The sequence below is a fragment of the Phragmites australis genome, chromosome 9 (genome assembly GCF_958298935.1).
Source record: "Phragmites australis chromosome 9, lpPhrAust1.1, whole genome shotgun sequence".
Lineage (NCBI taxonomy): Eukaryota > Viridiplantae > Streptophyta > Magnoliopsida > Poales > Poaceae > Phragmites > Phragmites australis.
The window spans coordinates 23,777,903-23,797,225 of record NC_084929.1 but is presented as its reverse complement, the minus strand read 5'-3'; the positions used below and the strand labels follow the sequence as shown (position 1 = coordinate 23,797,225).

Here is a 19,323-nt window from a genome sequence, read left to right as displayed (position 1 = left end):
TGGACTCCGCGGAGGATAAGTCCATACAAGCCATTAGAAACCAATACATCTTCATTGACATCATTCAAGCCTTAGAAAGCTCTGCACCTTTGATCCCTCTACAAGTTAGATCTGTATTAGCTTCTCTCCCCGACTATATACGAGGGAGCCTAGAGATTATTCTAAGGGGTCCTAGAGATTAATACAAGATCAACAGGACATAGGGCTATTATTCTAAAGAGGTATGAGCCTATATAAGATCGTGTGTATACCGTGTATTCGTCTACTTGAAGCATCCCCTGTTATTTCTACAAGTTCATAAGTTCGGCAGTTCACCAATCATCGACAATGAGATATGTTGGGTTGAGAGACCAAAGCAATTGATTTGTTAGCATCCTTTGTAGCAAAGACATCTAGCTGATGGGTTTTCAATTTAAAATAAAGAATATCTAATGTAAGTATACTCACGATAATATGGTCTCTAATAGATGCCACCTTCATCTCTCATACTAACATGTCTAAAGTTTCTAGTAGTTGAGGTTCGTGAATGTATCATTAACAACACGCAAAATTACTAAGAATTTTATTAAAACGAGAAAAAAATCATCAAGAGATTAGATGTATAACTCGATCAAAGTCGCTCATTCCTAAGCCTTGTATGATTAGATTCCTCACCTTGCTGTTAGCCTCGATGGCTGCCAAGTCCTACACCGTCACTTCATTAATCTCTAGAACCTCGGAAAGTTTGAAGACCTTCTCCTAAATTGTAAAACCCTGTGTTTGAATTTAAGCCTCCATTTTCACCTTCTAGAACTGAAAATCAACACTTTTAAAAAGACAAGGTTTTTTAAATACATATCTGATGCCATATTTTCTAATTATCAGTTAAAATCAATTAGAAAATATTTCTAACTCTGTTACCACTTGTAGGATTGATTACTCATAAAATATGCAATCAAAGGCGGTTGATGATTGCTAAAGCCAAATTTAAATTTTAGTTCACCCTAATCAAAAAACAAATTTATTCTTGTATTACGTTTTAGACAGACTGCTATCACGCCACTAAAAATAATGTAAAAAAGATTATAGGTTTGATTGCCCTCAAATTTTAAAACTAGAAACTAGACAACGTTACAAAACTAACCCAATAAAAATAAAATCAATTAGATTTATGAATCAAGAGTTATGACCCTCGCAAGTAAACTGTGACATATGGTAACAAATAAATTAAACACTAATTTTGGGATTATATAATAATTATGAAAATTCAACTGATCAAACTTTTTGGAATCTTACCTATATATTTGAAGATGATTTTTTTTATCAAACCAAGTCAAATTACGCCAAACCAAAAGATCCTTTAAAAACCAAAACTGAAAGACCATACGAAGATCGTAGAAAAAAATCTTACGAAACTTGATTTTTATTGTATTGATAAGTTCACATGATATATCTACACAACATCCTTACAAGAATTTTCACGGAATCCCTAAAGCCTAGATGAACTTTTTTTCTCCTCTCTTTATTTCTTTTTCTCAACCGAGCAACTCTCTTCTTTTTTTCTGCCAAAAAAATCGCAGCCGTATTTGTTCACGTGAGAAGCCTAGCACAGCATTTAGCTTAGCCAAATAAATAAATAAATAAAACTCTAGCATTTAGCTTAGACCACACTGTGCCACATCAATCATACACGACTACCCAACTATTATAGGGTTCCACATCAATTTTGTCATCATTTGACATCGGTGCAACGTACGTAATTATGCCATGCTAGATTTTGCCCCGGCCTGCTCGAGCGGCCCTGTGACAGTAATGCATCATGATCGATCGCCTCCTCTTCCGACCACAAATTCGCAGGCTTCGTCCGCGACGTTCCGGTACACATCGAATTCCTTTTCGATCGTCCTCCTTCTCCTGTATACGCAATCATGTAGTAGTAGTAATCAACCAGTCCCGGTCCATTCAATACGAGTCCATCGTGACCATCTCACGAAGATACAGAAGATAGTGAAACGTTTGATGAAAACGATTTAATACGAGTGACGATGAATAGTATATAACTATTATATCCGGTTATTTAGAGTTTCTCTGTTATTTTTAAGTATATCTCTATTCTTGAAGGAAATCCCTAGACATGTATGTTATCCGTAGATATTAGGATATCTGATAAATAAAAAAGTTTGTTTTTAAGAGTAAAAATGAAGGACTTTAGAGACCATACAACAACCATCGTATATATACAGATGAGTCAGGGATCCTGCCGAGTACAAGTCCATACAAGCTATTAGATTTTTCCCTGGCCAGCTCGAGGGGCCCTATGACAGTGATGCATCATGATCGATCGCCTCGTCTTCTGACCACAAATTCGTAGCAAAAATACAAAAATAGATAATATATATCGATGTATTTACTAAAATAGGTAATAGATCGGCGTATTTGCAAAGCTAGAACCTGTATTCGGTACTCAAAATCCAGAAATCCGAATTCCGTAGCTCAAACACCAAAAAAGGTCGGCCCCACTGTACATGTGCCGAATACGGTAGTCCCGTATTCAGCACCTCAGGTGCTGAAAACATCGCGCGCCGAAAGCAGAGATAGGACGTAACCACATAGCAGGCCAGACGCCATATTCGGCACCTGAGATACCGAATATTGGTAATTTTTAACACTTGAGGTACTGAATGTTACATTGTTGCCTATATTCGATATCTCAGGTGTTGAATATAACTTGGACCCATCGTTTTAAGATTTTTTCGGAATTTGAGATATCAGATACGAATGCTAGATTTGTAATATATCGATATGTTAGTCTCTTTTAACCAATACGATAGCATATGTTATCTATTTTTTTCATTTTTTCCCAAATTCGCAGCCTTCGTCCGCGACGTGCCGGTACGTACACATCGGCTTCCTTTTTTATAGTTTTCCTTCTCCTATATACGCAATCATGTCGCAGTAATCATCCAGACCCGGTCGATTGAACGTACGAGTCCATCTCATCAGGTGAGCCTGCCGCGATGACGAGAAGAGGAAAAAAACAAGACGGAGCGCTCGCAAGGGAACGGAGGCAAAGACGAGCGAGCACTGCGTCCGTAGGCCGGGCACGCGCAACGGAGATGACGATGCCTCTGCTAGGCTCGCCCTATGAACGACCAGCCAATTGCCTGGCGCTTGGAAATTCTCACTAGTGTCTCGTTCGTGCGTCGGATGCTGGGCGTCAGGCACCAAACCAAGCGTGCAGGTCTGCGCCAGGTCGACAAGGATCGCGAGTTATCTATAGCATATATTAAAGGAACAAGAATGACTGCCTCTCTGAACATAAGTTACTGTAGCAATATAGCCCCGCCATCTGATTAGAGTGATCTCTCCCTCAGCTCAGCGTCCTTCTCTCGCTCTCTCTTGGCGGCCGGCCGTGAATGATCCGAATGGCATCTCAAGAGTGACACTGACAGCTGTAGCATCTTATAGTGAGTCCAGTTGCGGAGTAGAAAGTTAGCTTCGGACATCAAAAAGTTGATGGCAACGAGCTTGGCAGGGTCTTCCAATCCAGCTCACGGCAACATCATTCTGCAGTTACTCATAGCCAAGGATTGTTCATGCAAGAGTTTCAGCATTGCCTAAGAGCGGTCTGGATGTGCGAAGATGAGGAATGACTCACCGGACGGTAAGAATGTGGAGAGCATTGCCGGCAGCCGGAGTTGGGGATGACAGATCCGTGAGTGAGGTTGACGGAGTATAGCATCGGCGTTGGGAGAAGAAAGGCTCGTGCTCGAGCTCGAGCTCGATTCCGGTGGGGATTTAGCGAATCAGAGGTAGGATTTGGTGGAGGTGATCTCGAAGGAGCTTCACCGAGCTCTGGTTCGGGTAGGAGGGCTCGGAGGCAACCTAATGACCATGAATTTGTATCGGCAGAGCTACTACTTAATGGGAAAACATGGAGAGGAGCAGAGGGGGACCTGCTGCTACTTGCAGCCAGTGAGGAAAATGAGAGGGAAAGGAGCTAGGGAGGAAGGAGATAAGGTGAGGTAGGGAGCTGTGGCACCGCCCAAGTCCTTCAATGGTTGCCGACCACGTGCAGCTCGGTCTCTAGGTGTTTATTCGAGAGGTTTAAGAAGATACTTGTAGGACCAAGAACAACGATTAGAGGAAGGGTGAATAGGTGTCTTATAAATTTCTTGCAAAATAGATGGCTTACTCTATGTTCACTCAACGCTCTTTAAAAACGTACAAATGCAAGCATAAATTTTAGAGACAAAATAAGAAAGAAGTTTCAAGGTAACGTAACTCTACGGATGGAATATGAATCATAGACTCTATTCAAAATCATTTCATGTATCTTTAAGCACACAAAAGTTTAAAACTTGAACGGAGAACAAAGCAAAAAGATGGTCACTAAAAGAAGCAACTCTTCAAGTTGATGATCTAGGTACAAGGGGATTCAAGACCCTCTCAAATACATGAGTATATGAATATTTATACTTCTAGCAACATGAAGAGCAACTTTACAAGGTTGAAAATCATAAACGAAAATCAACAAGAAAATCACAACCGAAAAAGGAAAACTTGCAAGGGAACCAATAAAGAGAGACTAAAATAAGGGGAATTCAAGCATATGCACAAATATAAACTTCATTACTCAAATAGATCAACCCTATTTTAGACGGATTACAAGAATTTTTCTCTCAAAAACTCTCACCTATTACATAGGCTAAGCACTCATCTTTCCCTCATCTAAAACTCTAGCACTAGGCTCAAATGGGTGACATAAGGGGCTTAAGTAGCTGGTACCAACTCTCTTATAGCCCTACCACTCTATTTATATGCTTAGGAAACTTAACCCCTAAGTTTCCTAGCTTGATACCAATATACCTCTCTCTTGTAGTATACTCCTACCTACTACCGAGGGTATTTTGATCAATTTCTTGCTCTGTCCATCGAACGATCGTAGCGTCTTCACAACTTAGCTTCATCTCGATGCAAGCTTCGTGATGGTACCATATACTTCTCTAGTCATCCCACGGTTGTAAGACCCAACTGTAACCCTATGCACGCTTTTCAAAGCATGATTTGCCACTTGCTTACACATTAAGCAAGTGCTTTGATGTCGACATATGTACTCCGTCTTGCGATCCTGACCGCCGATAAGTCTCTCCCACTCTCGATCCCTCGGGTCACCTTGTCACTTGCACGAGCATCCCTTTCGCTTGATTTTGTTAATACGCCATTTTCACCCTCTGTTTCATGCTTTGCTTGACCTCTACATGTACAGCTAGGATCACCCTTAATTCTGTCTGGCCTCCTTGATCATCCAGTACTAAGCACCCACTTAGTCTCGATCACTCGTCGTTGACCGCCAAATTACATCCATCACCTGCACACTATGAGACAAGCAAGTACATTTCTCCAACTCAACTCCAACTCCAGTTAATCCATAATCAAAATGCTCAAACTAAGCTCAAGCAAGCTAAAACTCAACAAACCAAATCGACAAACTTATCCATCACTTATCACATATATATCAAGTACATTTCAACTTGATTTCAGATACTCTTCTCGGATAAACTGTTACTGTAGCTACTGGAGCGCCTACCAAAGCTAGTTTTATTCTACTACTAGCGGTTAGAGTATCGAACTGTGTGAGCTTGCCACACTTGGGTTTGGGTTGGTTGTACGTCGCAGAACGGGGTTGTGGTGGCAGAACGGGGATATGTGTGCGCTCTGGTCTTAGCGTGAGTTGCTTAAGAAAAAAGAGGGTTGTAGCTAGGGTGGTTGGATGCACGTCTAGGCGCCCATGTGCAGTTTTTTTAACCGATAAATAAAATTTATTAGAGATCATCATAAATATTATCTATTAAGTATATCGAATATATCAAACAAAATTCAAATAAATTTAATAAAATATAAGTAAGCATGATAAATTTTTCTATCAAGATTCACGGATAGATCTAGTAAACCGGTTTATCATTGGTTTTTGGTTGGAATTTTTTCCCTACCAGTGTGTCCGTGTCCCATGCTCACGCATTAAAGCGCAAGCGATGTTTTTACTTGTAGCTGACAAGATGGTTCCACGAAAAAATTAGCTGACAAGACGTCAAAAATTTTGTTGGTCAGAATGAAACAAGGTGATGTCTTCGAGGCCTGAAAGAATGTAGAGAAAGAATAGGATTGGCAATCACAGGATCCCTTTGGGACCTCATTTCATATATATCATATGAGTACATGGTGATCCACAATGCACGAGAGCGTGGCCAGCGTGGTGCTAACCAACTCAGTCACCATGCATGCATGCACTGAGACTCGGTCACCACGCAAGGCCCGGTCTCTTCTCTGTAATAGATTAGACAATTCTTAACACTCCCCCTCAATCGCACCTCACTGAAGTCTGGTTGAGATTGCCACAAATGAAGTTGAATGGACCTCTGGACAGTGGTTTGGTGAAAATGTCTGCAAGTTGATCCTTGGAGGAAATGAACCGAACTTGCAAGGCCTTCCGCGCCACCAATTCTCGAACAAAATGGAAATCGACTTCGATATGTTTAGTTCAGGCATGGAAGACTGGATTTGCGGTGAGGTAAGTTGCCCCAATATTCTCACACCAAAGTAATGGAGGCTTGTTCTGGAAAACATGCAATTCCTTCAGCAGAGATTGAATCCAAATCACTTCTGCAGTAACATTTGCTATCGCCTTATACTCTGCTTCAGTGCTTGATCGGGACACCGTTACCTGCTTGCGAGAGCTCCAAGAGACTAAATTTGGTGCTAGGAACACAACAAAACCATTTGTTGATCGTCGGTCATCAGGGCATCCTGCCCAGTCGGCGTCTGAAAATGCACTCAACACTGACGATGGTGACCTCTGAATTTTCAGTCCCATGTTCAGTGGTCCTTTGATGTAGCGAAACACCCGTTTCACTGCTGACCAATGAACATCTGTTGGTGACTGAATGTATTGATATACCCAATTGACGGCAAATGAGATATCAGCTCGAGTTATAGTTAGGTACTTAAGTCCACCAACCAAGCTGCGGTGCTAAAACTGTTCCTTCTCCTTCAACATATATCCCTGATTCTTGGCCAGCTTCTCTGTAGAAACCATCGGTGTAGATATTGGTTTACACTTTTCCATATTAGCTCGTTTGATGAGATCAAGAGCGTAGCACTTCTGTGACGGCACAACACCATTGCTTTGTGGCTTGACTTCTATTCCTAAGAAGTACTGCAGTTCACAAAGGTCTTTAACAGCAAAGTCATCCTTCAATTGTTTGATTAACTTACGAGTGGCTGAAGGAGATGCGCTGACAATGATTATGTTATCAATATAGATAAGCATATAAATTGTCACTCCACCATGACAGAATATATACAGAGAAGTATCAGCCTTTGAAGCCTTGAAACCCAATTCATGCAGTTTTAATTGTGAGCCGAGAGTGCCAAGCTCTTGGAGCCTATTTCAGGCTATACAACGCTCTTTTTAGCCGACAAACAAAATTGGATGGTTGAGTGGGATCCTCATAACCTGGGGGCTACTTCATGTACACCTCCTCATCCAAGAAACCATGAAGGAATGCATTTTGAATATCAATCTGATGCAGGCTCCATCCTCTGGAAATTGCTAGAGAAAGTATAATACGTACTGTGGTTGGTTTGACAACTTGAGAATATGTATCCAAATAGTCAACTCCATATTGTTGTTTGAATCCCTTTGCCAATAACCGGGCCTTGAACATGTCAATGGACCCATCAGACCTTCTCTTGACTTTATACACCCAACGACTATCAATCAGATTCATCCCACTCCTAGGTGGTACAAGCTCCCAGGTGTCATTTTTCAGTATACTCACTATCCATGGGTTGCCTCCATTCTGAAGATTGCAATGCGTCTTTCAGAGTAGCAGGTTCAGATACTGCATTTGTTGCTGTTGTCGGATTTCTGACAGAGACTGAACCACCAAAGCCCCAGATTGCTGAGTACCTTAAGGTCCCATTTGTATACTCCTTGGGCTTCACAATATTGTCACGGAGTCTTGTCCTCATTGGATGTTGACTAGCTGCTTCAGGCAATAGTTGATCTGATGTATCATAGACTGAATCAACTGGAGCTTCAATTGGTTCTGCTTCAGCACTTGTGATAGAATCATCAGTATTGTGACTTGAAGAGCCTGTAGGAGAAGAGCTGTTCCCAGTGGCATCAGTATGAACAATTGGGTCAGTTAAGTCATTACTCATGGGAGATTCATTTGTCACTCGTTCAGTGGAAGTGGATTGCTGGACTGGAGTGGTGTCTGTCAGAACATGTTCTTGATAAACAGTAGGCTTGTAAGAAACAGGAAGAAGTGTGGGATGGTGTGTAGAGTTAGGAACTGTAAAGGAGGGCTTAAGAGCAAATGGAAACACATTCTCATCAAAAGACGACATCACGTGAAATATAGACTCTTCTAGTGGACCGATCAAAGCACTTATAGCCCTTGTGTGAGGAACTATAACCCAAGAAAACACATTGCCTAGTTCTGAAGTTCAGTTTTCTGGAATTGTAGGCCCGGAGGTTGGGCCAGCAGGCACAACCGAACACATGAAGGAGAGAGTAATTCGGCTTAGCTCCTAACAACCGGTGTATGAGAGTGTCAAGGCCTATTGTGTGACTAGGCATTCAATTGATCAAGTAGCACGCCGTCTGAAACGCTTCATCCTAGAAGCGAAGAGGCATTTGGGATTGACCTAAGAGTGTAAGACCTGTCTCAACAATATGGCGATGCTTTCGCTCGACAACGCCATTTTGCTGGTGTGTGTGTGTGAGGTTAAGAAACGCGATGGGTTATCCCTGACTGATTGAAAAAATGATGCAAACGATGATACTCTCCTCCCTAATCTGATTGTACACAGCGAATCTTGGAATTCGACAAATTTTCAACATGCTTTTGGAAGAGAAAGAACACAGATTCAACTTCAGATTTGCATTTAAGGAAATAGATCCAAACAAACTTATTGTAGTCATCAACGAAGGAAACATAATATCTAAAATTGTTGACACTTGGGAGAGAAGGTCCCCAAACATCGGTATGAATTATTTCTAAGGGAGATGATGATACATTAACTGAAGGTTCAAAGGGAAGCTGATGTGCCTTGCCATGTTGGCAGGCGTCACAAATCAAAGAAGAACGAGATTCTGATACTACAGCAAGGTTATTTTCATGAAGAATGCGATGAGTGACTGGAGTGGCTGGATGCCCAAGTCGCTGGTGCCACTGTTCTTGGAAAATCTTGGCAGAGAGGAGAGCTTGGCTGGGTCTTTTATTTGGAAGAGTGTAGAGGCCATACTTACACCCTCCTTTTAGCAGTGTGGTCTTCGTGGCTCGATCCTTGACAGAGAATGAATTTGGATGAAATTCAACAAATGCATCATTATCAATGGCTAGTTTACGAACTGACAGAAGATGTCTATTTATCATGGGAACATGTAAGACATGATTCAAGTAAAGGGGACGATCTAAACCAGTGACAAAAGGAATTTCCAACATGTGTAATAGACCAACCTGAACCACTTGCCACCTGAACTTGATCACCGCCGTGTAGCTCTCCTTTGTTGTCAGACGTTCCAGATCCTGGGTGGTATGATCAGTTGCTCCCGTGTCAACATACCAATCTGGATCAACCGTGTATCCACTGGCAAAGGCTGCAGCAACCTTGGTCATCTCTTCTGGTCGATAATTCTGATCAAATCGATGCTAACACCACGACACATCATGGTTTTGCTTGTGGCAAATCTGACATAACCTCCACGGCCGCCGCCAGGTGCACGTCCGCCATTGCGACCACGGCCCCAACTGTTGCGACCACCCCCGCGCCCTTGGCTCCTGTTAAAAGCATTAGCGGATACCTGAACCTCGGTGTTGTTGTGGTCAAGTCGCATCTCGTAGCTCAGAATGTGGGCATAGACGTCGCTGAGCGTGTAGGAGTCAGTGTGGGTCGTGATGCTGGTTACCAGGGAGTCGTACTCGCTTCCAAGCCCGCGTAGCATGTATGCGATCAATTCTTCTTCGTCGAGAGGCTTGCCGATCTCCACGAGTGTGTCGGCGAAGCCCTTCATCTTGTGGTAGTAGACCGTGATGCTCATGTCGTTCTTCCTTGTGGTGGCTAGTTGCATACGAATCTGCATGATCCGTGCCCTTGAGCTCGCTGCGAAGATGCGCTCCAGAGTGCGCCATGCGTCAAACGCCGTTGTGACACCGATGAGGTTGCCGAGCACGTCCTCAGAGACCGAGGATAGGATCGCGCTCAGAACCAGCTGATCCTGGTGATATCAGGTGGTGAACTCGGGGTTGACGACGATGCGGTGACCGGCGTTGGTTTCGTTCGGCGGCATAATGACGGTCTGGGGCGGGCGCGCCACCGAGCCATCAACGTACCCAAGAAGACATTGGCTCCTCGGATATGGGCATAACTGAGTCTTCCAAAGTAGGTAGTTCTCCTGTGTGAGCTTCACGGGGACAGTATAGCTGAGCAACGGCGTAGGCAGCAGCGGAGACATGGAAGCTGAGGCATTAGAAACTAAAGATTGCGAAGTGGTGGTCATGGTGATTGGATCGCAGGCTCTGGTACCATGAAAGAACATAGAGAAAGAATAGGATTGGCAATCACAGGATCCCTTTGGGATCTCATTTCATATATATCAGATGAGTATATGGTGATCCACAATGCACGGGAGCGTGGCCAGCGTGGTGCTAACCAACTCAGTCACCATGCACGCATGCACTTAGACTCGGTCACCATGCAGGGCCCGGTCTCTTCTCCTTAACAGATTAGACAATTCTTAACAAGGCCAACACTTTTGTTGGTTCCAGAGATGAGATGGTCGACAATTATATATATATATATATATATATATATATATATATATATATATAAAGTTGAAGTTTTTTTTATAATATTAAAAATACATGATGTTTTATGATTTTGAGGTAACTTTAGTTTAAGTTTTCAATCTTATCTCTTCATTAAATAATTTTCTTCCTAATACAAATATTATTTTCTCATAATAAATATTATTAAAGAGTGTAAGATGATTATTTTATTCATCTTAATATTTATATTAAACTCTAAAACGTTATTTTAAAATAGACGGAGTATAAAGAGAGGCACCGCGCAGGTAGCGTGATTTCTGTCGAGTGAACTTTGTTGGATATCGCCAATACGTCGTGCGTTAAGTCACAGGCTTCAACTTTAGCATAGTAAACAGTAGCTAATTTATAGTGCTGTCATTAATCCCTTCTCGTTCCATCAGTTGCCTCAGGTAGTCTGTTCGAGTTAGATTTGCATATATACATAAATATTTGCTCTGGACATTTATAGATCAAATCTGGAGCGAATAGTTGAGGTGGCGAGAGCCCTCGTGAATGATTTCTCTATCTACGACTGCGTGGGATTTATTCACGAAATGTTCATTCTTGTCGACATCAATCACTCCAGATCTGTTCCGTTAAAACCTAATGGACGGCTCATATACAAAATTCACGTGTTACCACCCCGAGGAGGGTCATAATCTGATACTTGCCTGAGTGACAGTTAAAAAAAATTCTACGGACCCAATGTTAGTACTAAAGAGCGTGTAAGCTTCTTCACGCATGTTCTATGGTAAGTACTCATATTGCGATTCCCATATTTATGAACACCCAATTTCCTGCGAAAATGCTACCTTCGAAATGCTGGTTCAGCCTATTAGAACCACCAAAACAATTTCTTGTTTCATTCATACGGCGTGCATCCTGGTGGCAACTCGACTCAAACGCATGTTATTATTATTGGTTGCGAGCCAGTTTAGCCTTTCGAGGTCAGGAAAGATAGACTATAAGATCATCTTCAGTGGATACTTTAAAATTTTATCCTTTATAATATTATTACAGTATCATTTAATACTATTACATCATCCTTTATTTTTATCATCTCCCGTAGCTATCTTATTTCTTACTTTTTATTACTTTGCTCCTCTTTTCATACCTATAATCATACTCTGTGAACAGTGATACGAGATAGGAGAAGGAGAGCAGCAAATTTGGAGCTAGGTAATCACTGTAGCAGCCCGGCTGTATCTCTGTAGCATACAAAAACCGGCTTCGTTGGAGTGCAATGCGAGCTGCTTGAGGAGGCAAATTCATGCACACAGTAATACGGCGTGGGCTCTACTGGAGTCGGCCTAACGAGATCCTGCAGCTAGCTCCGACCTCTGATAAGTGCCGCTAGCCGGTGGTATCTTTCAGGTATGCAGCTACCCAGTGGTCAACTCCTACAGGAATCCTTCTCTCCTTTAAAAATATGCTATAAATAGCATAAAAAATCACTTGGCCTTAGTTCAAATTCTGATGACCATACTCATCCATTCTGATCGCAATTAAGGAACTAACCAATAAGAATTATGAGCATGATCGAACTCGGTCGTGTGCACATCCTAATGTTTGCAGCAAACTAATTGACTCTCTCTCTATATATATAAAAGTATATACTACTTTTCTCTTATATATACACACACTAACACTACAGAAATTGTCTTATTTACTATCTCATCACTGCTGATTAGACTAGAATCGGCAGGGATATGATTATCACTGTTGGTTTGTAAAAAAATCAATATTATTACCGGTTTTAAAAAAACAGTCAGTAATGATAAACTATCGGTTTTTGTTATAAACCGGCAGTGAACTATGAGCCGAATCTGAAATTCTCATCCACTTTGCCTTTTCCTCAAAAAATCGCTAAGTCCCACTCGTCCCCCCTCTCTCTCCTGATCCTTATCTGATCCACACACGACCCCCTCCCCCCTTCTCTCTCTCCTAGTGCCCCGCATGCCGGCCTCCTCGCATCCCTCCGTCGAGCGGTCAAGCCACCTCTTCCACATGGCACGACGACGACGACCCCCTTCACCACCATCAATGGACCTTTTAGATCTAGGAGGGAAGAGGCCATCTCGACGAAACAATAGGCTTCACCAACTCCGTCCCCCTTGATCTCCCCGACGCATCGAGGGTCGAGGCACTTGGACCCCGTGTCGGAGCCTTCTCCAGAGCCGATGCCTCCGCTCAAGTCTTCTTCTCCAACATCAGCTATGCTAACATCGCCACGCCTAGCCTGCCTTCCTCTAAGGTGTCACCACCTCCGGGTCGCAACATCTGGTGCATGACGATGGAGGCGGTAAACTGACGATGGGCGGGATCCGGCAACAGCACACGTCCAGGTGGCCCCTGGGCATCGCAACGGCACCCCCTCCCTACCTCCCTCTCTCTCTCTCCGAGTGCTCTGCGCATGGGTGGGCGTTTCAGTGCTGCGGTGGTGGCCTTCGTGCCACCACGTTTCTATGTGTAGGGCGTCGCGGTGGCGGGATCCACTGCGGCGAGCACGGCGAGGTCTGTTGGCGGGATATAATTTTTTTTTCTTGAAAAAGGTTTCACTTTCGGTTTTGAAAGACCGATAGTGATATTAACCTGACTTTCACTGCCTATAACTTATTGCTGGTTCTAAAATCAGTAGTGATGAGGAGTTTGAAATCGACAATGATCAATAGTTCTGTAGTAGTGATACCAGATCCAGGGCCCATTTGTAAACCATAGTTTGACACACAACATCGCCTACAGACCAATTGCATTGTCCGTGCAAAGAAATATAAAAGATTCCTTTTGAGCAAAAAAAGAGAGATAAAAGATCCCAAAGCGTGTATAAACTAACACATCATTTTCTAGAGTACTATAAACTACTACATATCATCATGAATATAAACTGATGCAAGCTGAGGGAAAAAAATAAAAATATATATAAAGAAATGATGTCAGCCCAACGCGTGGATAAATACGCAGTTTTTGATAACGAGCATTATGGAGCTCTTTCTTTTTTTTGGACGGAATAAGGAGCTGATGCTGATGTAAGATATCCCCACTGCCTGTCGATGGAGTTGAATTCTGAACGAAAAGACAAACTTTTTCATTCAGACCTAAACTAGCCAATTATGCAGCCACGGTCGTTGGCCGACAACTAATAAACCTCGAATGGACAGGGGCAGAGAGGTCGCTGACGAGATCGCGTCATGGGGAGGATTTCTTTGTCACGGCTCTGGCGGCCAACAAAGCAGAACGCAGCCAATCAGTGGCTCACTGGCTTGCCTCGATTGCGTCGTTCGTTGCTTGCGTTTTCACGGCCAGTTTCTTCCATGGCGATCCTGCATTTTTCAAGCTCAAATTTAACCAGATGAAGGTACGCGATCCTCGTGTGATTTTGCCGGAACAGGCTGTTGTTACTGTCGGTGACTGCAGTGTTACTGTCACAGTCTCAAAGGTCTGGGTTCAGCTGAATAGTTGTTGGAGTAAGAGTTTATTTTGTTCTAGTAAGTATGGCGAGAGTTTCTTTTAAGAAAGAGACTCAAATTTGAAGATAAAGTTTAAGAGGAAGGAATATTATGAATGTATTGATGGTAAAAAAAGAGATCGCTCTGGAAGAAGTATCACAGCATAACTTGGTGTATTTTCACCTTTGTATATTTTTTGCTGTCTTGCCCGTCTTCTGCGAGGACCAAGATACTCAAACTTATTAAATATATCATCAAGATCCAAAATCTCAAAAATACCCTTTCAATTACTAATGTGGTTACAGATGAGGCATGCTTTGTCATCCTACATAGCCTCTGCCCACATGACCACTGCTACTAGAATCACGGTGACGCGGCCTAAGGACGCTCTTTTTAAAACCATGCCCAACCGTTTCCCTTCGGGGATTAAAATCCTGTCGTGAAAGGATTTTCGTTCCCTTCAGCGTTTCAACGGTTTCCCCTTCACAATTCCCTTCACGACGGGATCCCAGGGTCATTCCCTTCAGAATGGTATTCTCTCTCCTTTCCCTTCGCGATGCCCCTCGAAGGGAAGCTGTTGGTGATGAGAGAAAATAAAGGGAATGAGAACGAGAAAGGGAATCGGGAAGGAAACGAAATGAAGGGAATGACTCTAGGAATCTCGTCATGAAGGAAAACCGTTGGAGCATTGAAGGGATCGAAAATCCCTTCACGACAAGAATATCATTCTTGAAGGGAAGTTATTGGGGCTAGTCTAATGCGTGGATGAAAATGGTGCTGCCGGTGTGGGGATAGAGAAAAGGTAGATTGTCGGAGGATGAACTCCTGTCGCAGGGATCCCGAGAGACCCCTTTTTAGAGATTCGGCCGAGGGGATGATCCTGGATAAGCTTGTTGGGAAATAAGCGGGAACGGAAACAAATGCAATGGCTGGTGGGAGATGATCGCCCTGACGGGAGAAAAATGGGTGCACTGGGGTTTAGACAGGTTCGGGCCGCACGGAGGCGTAACACCCTACTCCTGTGTGAGTGTTATATCTGCCCTTGAAGGGAATTCTTCAAGGATGTATCTGATTACAAGAGAGAGAGACCTACTGAGAGCTTGAGGCTCTCGTGTTCTAGCTTGGCTTGAGCGGGTTTGAGCGTCTGCGTCCTCTTCTTCACACACCACCCCCTTTACGTGTTCTTCATTCTTTCCTTTTATAGGCGCGCCGACCTCGACATATCCTGAATGGGAAAGAGGGGATGCGAATGCCAAGGTGCCACGGAGAAAGGCGTCATCATTTCGTCTTGGCGAAGTGACAGGGGCGGTGGAGAAATGCGGCGCGCATCCGACCACCCGCCACTGTGGAAGCCTCCGGGCGCCATAAAGGGGGCCCACCGGGCAGCCTCAGAGGTGCCCGGTGCGCCCACCCTGTCTTGTCTTTCTACTAGGGCAGGGTGGCCGGCGGAGCGCGTCGATTCTGGCAACGTTATCCCGAGGCACCCGGGTGAAACGGGACGGGACCCGTGCATTTAATGGACCCACGCCCCCCTGCCAGTGCATGGCAGGGTCTGACACTGGGGCGTGGGCAGCTGAGAATGTCAGGATGTCAGGATGTCAGGCCGCGCGTGCCTATTAAATGCGGCATTGGGCCTTTGACTGGATGACACCCTGACGACGGGACCCTTCGGGTCGTCGAATGATCTTGCGCGAACCTTCGGGGAACCGAGTCCTCGGGGGCTGCCACGTGCAGCCCCGAGCACTCTCTCCCGAGTACTTTGGGAGGATCTTCGGGGAACCGAGTCCTCGGGGGCTGCCACGTGCAGCCCCGAGCACTCTCTCCCGAGTACTTCGGTGGGACCTTCGGGGCACCGAGTCCTCGGGGGCTGCCACGTGCAGCCCCGAGCACTCTCTCCCGAGCACTTCGGTGGGACCTTCGGGGCACCGAGTCCTCGGGGCTGCCACGTGCAGCCCCGAGCACTCTCTCCCGAGCATTTGGTGGGACCTTCGGGGAACCGAGTCCTCGGGGGCTGCCACGTGCAGCCCCGAGCACTCTCTCCCGAGCACTTCGGTGGGACCTTCGGGGCACCGAGTCCTCGGGGGCTGCCACGTGCAGCCCCGAGCACTCTCTCCCGAGCACTTCGGTGGGACCTTCGGGGCACCGAGTCCCCAGGGGCTGCCACGTGCAGCCCCGAGCACTCTCTCCCGAGCACTTCGGTGGGACCTTCGGGGCACCGAGTCCCCGGGGGCTGCCACGTGCAGCCCCGAGCACTCTCTCCCGAGCACTTCCTTCCCGGTATTTGGGCTCTGCGGATCATCGGGGAACTAGGGTGCTCGGGAACCAGAGGCGGCGGCCCCGAGCACCTTCTCCTGGGACTTAGCTTCTTCTTACCTTGCAGGGTGGTGACATGTGGCGGATGGCCGGCCTGGTCTCGGGACTTAGGGACCCCTGGTTCTGAATACACCGACATAGATGACAAAGCATGCCTCGTCAGTAGCCACGTGAACAATCGAGTAGGTATTTTTGGGATTTTAGATCTAAATGGAATATTTAGCAAGTTTAAGGGCTTGAATATGTAGTTTGGGAGTTCAGGGACCTATATAACACTCTCAAACAAGTTTTAGTGATCATTGGTGCATTTTACTCTTTTTTTATTGACCCTTTAGCACTACTTCTGCTTCATATTGTTCATACAGAAAATCCAAAGTGATGTCGACCAACAGAATTCTTCGCTAACTTATAAACAAAAGTCAAATTAAATTGTAAGAGTTGCCTACCACCATCTTCCCCCATATATTTGATTCTGCGAAAAACGATAGCTAGCTTTGGGCCCCTCTCTTCGAGGAAGACCTATCAAAGATTGATTGACAGTATAAAAACATTTTATATAGGTTAGATTATATTTGGTAGAGTTTTAACTTCAAGGATTTTTAAGCTAGATGTTTCTAGCTTAGAAAATTGTGGAGTTGAAGCTGGAGCTGGAACTGTTGGTACACTGAGGATATTTAAGTGAGCCATTGTAATTCTATTTTAATCTAAAAATAGAGATTTAAACCATTTTATTTTAGCTTACAAACATAAAATTTAATGTAGAGCTACGAACTAGAGCTCTACAAAACATGATCATATATATTCCAAAATTTTCACAACAATTTTGATGCCTCTGGTCTATTCTCAATCACATTTGCAGTGCCTGCTGATTTAATTTCATACCAAACAACTCCCAAACGTGCATCACCGAATTGGCATGCCATATGATTGGCTGGATCTGGATGCCATATAATGCAAGCTAGGTAGGGCCATAAACAGGTCAGATGGTACGAAAATCGTTGATCACATGCCACATAATTTGGTGGGTGTCCGAAAAAGGATCTCCAGAACAGACGTAGCGCATCCACCTACCACAATGTGCATGCCCATATTTAAACAAAACCAAATCAGAGCCAATATAAAAAAATCACCTTCAGGTAATGTCACAGCATAACTTGATTCCATATTGTGTTGCCCTGTCTTAATATACTAGGTTCACAGTCTGCGCAGAGAAGTGCAACTTAAGAGCCATAAAAGGGATCCTAGATCACAGTTTCTTTTTAACAAATCTCGCAGTGGTTTTCAGGTTCAAATTTCACAAGTCCCAAGGCTCTAGTAAATTAAGAAAGGGAATGAACGTGGAGATCAAGCAAGATGCTTGTGTTTAGCAGTACAAAACAGCTTTTGATGTTGGTCATGCTTAGAATTCGAGATCGATCTAGAGAATGGTTTGAATTCAATGAGGTGGCCAATACCATGGAGCGAGAACCTTGTCAATCTAGAGAGTTGAGTTGAAGAAGCATGAGACCTCTAGAAAGCTGGTACTTGGACCACTGGCGCATGCGGCTCCATATAGGCGAGGTAATATAACTTGAGCTGGCAAGATTCTAGCCCATTCGTCATTGTTAGTTGCTTGCTACTTAGTTCAAGTTTGTTCGATCCTAAGAGGGCGCCGAACTATTATAATCACAATTAAACTACATCGTCATAGAATTTGCATCATCGATCAGTATGGACTGTTTAGGTCGATCTGGTTCAAAGATTTGCATACATGTTCTCCCTTAGAATCACACCCTAATTCGAACCTTGGTATTCGTACGAACAGTGGAGAACACCACGATACACCCTAATTACTTGTAGGCTGTATCTAAATGCGCCCACAAGATTATTTGGTACTGCATTGTAGCGATGTTGGATTTCACGGCATCTCAAGTCTAACGTGATAGGATATTAGGATATGCCTAACCTAGGGATATCGCTTGCATCGCTTGCCTTACACGAAAAGGAACAAAAGGACACACCGGACATGGCTGTGGGGCTCTCAAACGGACGGCCACGACGATATAAGTAAATTCTAATAGCACTTTGTTTAAAAAGACTTTCCTAAAATTTTATCTACGTAATTTACTATGTGATTCAATAGCTAGACTGAAGAGAAAAGAGAGTAAACATATGTTATCATAAAAGAGAATTTTTTATAAGACAGAGTCCTATAAAATTTACTTCTCACGATAATACATGGTCCATCGGACCAAGCGCATACGCATGGGCATGGTCACCTTGCCGTGGACCCCAAGACTGTATTGTGTGCGTGCGACATGTGTCCCAAGGCCGGGGCAAGTAACGCTGCCACCCTTTGAATCGTGCAGCCCGGGAGCGGACCCAGTATAAAGACAAGTGTACATACACCTAATATTTATTTGCAAAAAGATCACGATTAGTATGTATAATATATGTATATATATACCTGTAACTAGGCAAGATTAGGTATATGTGAGCACAAATTCGCTAAATGACCCACACCATCCTAATCAGATTGTCACTATTATAGAAAAGTTCATCACTGCCAGTTAAAATCTGCATTATTATCGGTTTTTGAACCAGCAGTGATAACCCATAATTATCATTACCAGTTACAGAATTGACAGTGATTGTACATATCACTGCCGGCTCATATAACGAAACGACAGTAATAAAACTATTATTGCTGGTTCGTGAGCTTATTCAGT

General features: G+C 43.9%; 1 non-coding gene across 1 annotated transcript; it reads right to left on the bottom strand.

The window, feature by feature from the left end:
- Positions 1-9,885: 9,885 nt before the first annotated feature.
- On the bottom strand, positions 9,886-10,024 carry LOC133929976 (small nucleolar RNA Z247). The gene has a single exon (XR_009911698.1). It is a non-coding gene; the product is annotated as a small nucleolar RNA Z247 (small nucleolar RNA).
- Positions 10,025-19,323: the final 9,299 nt, after the last annotated feature.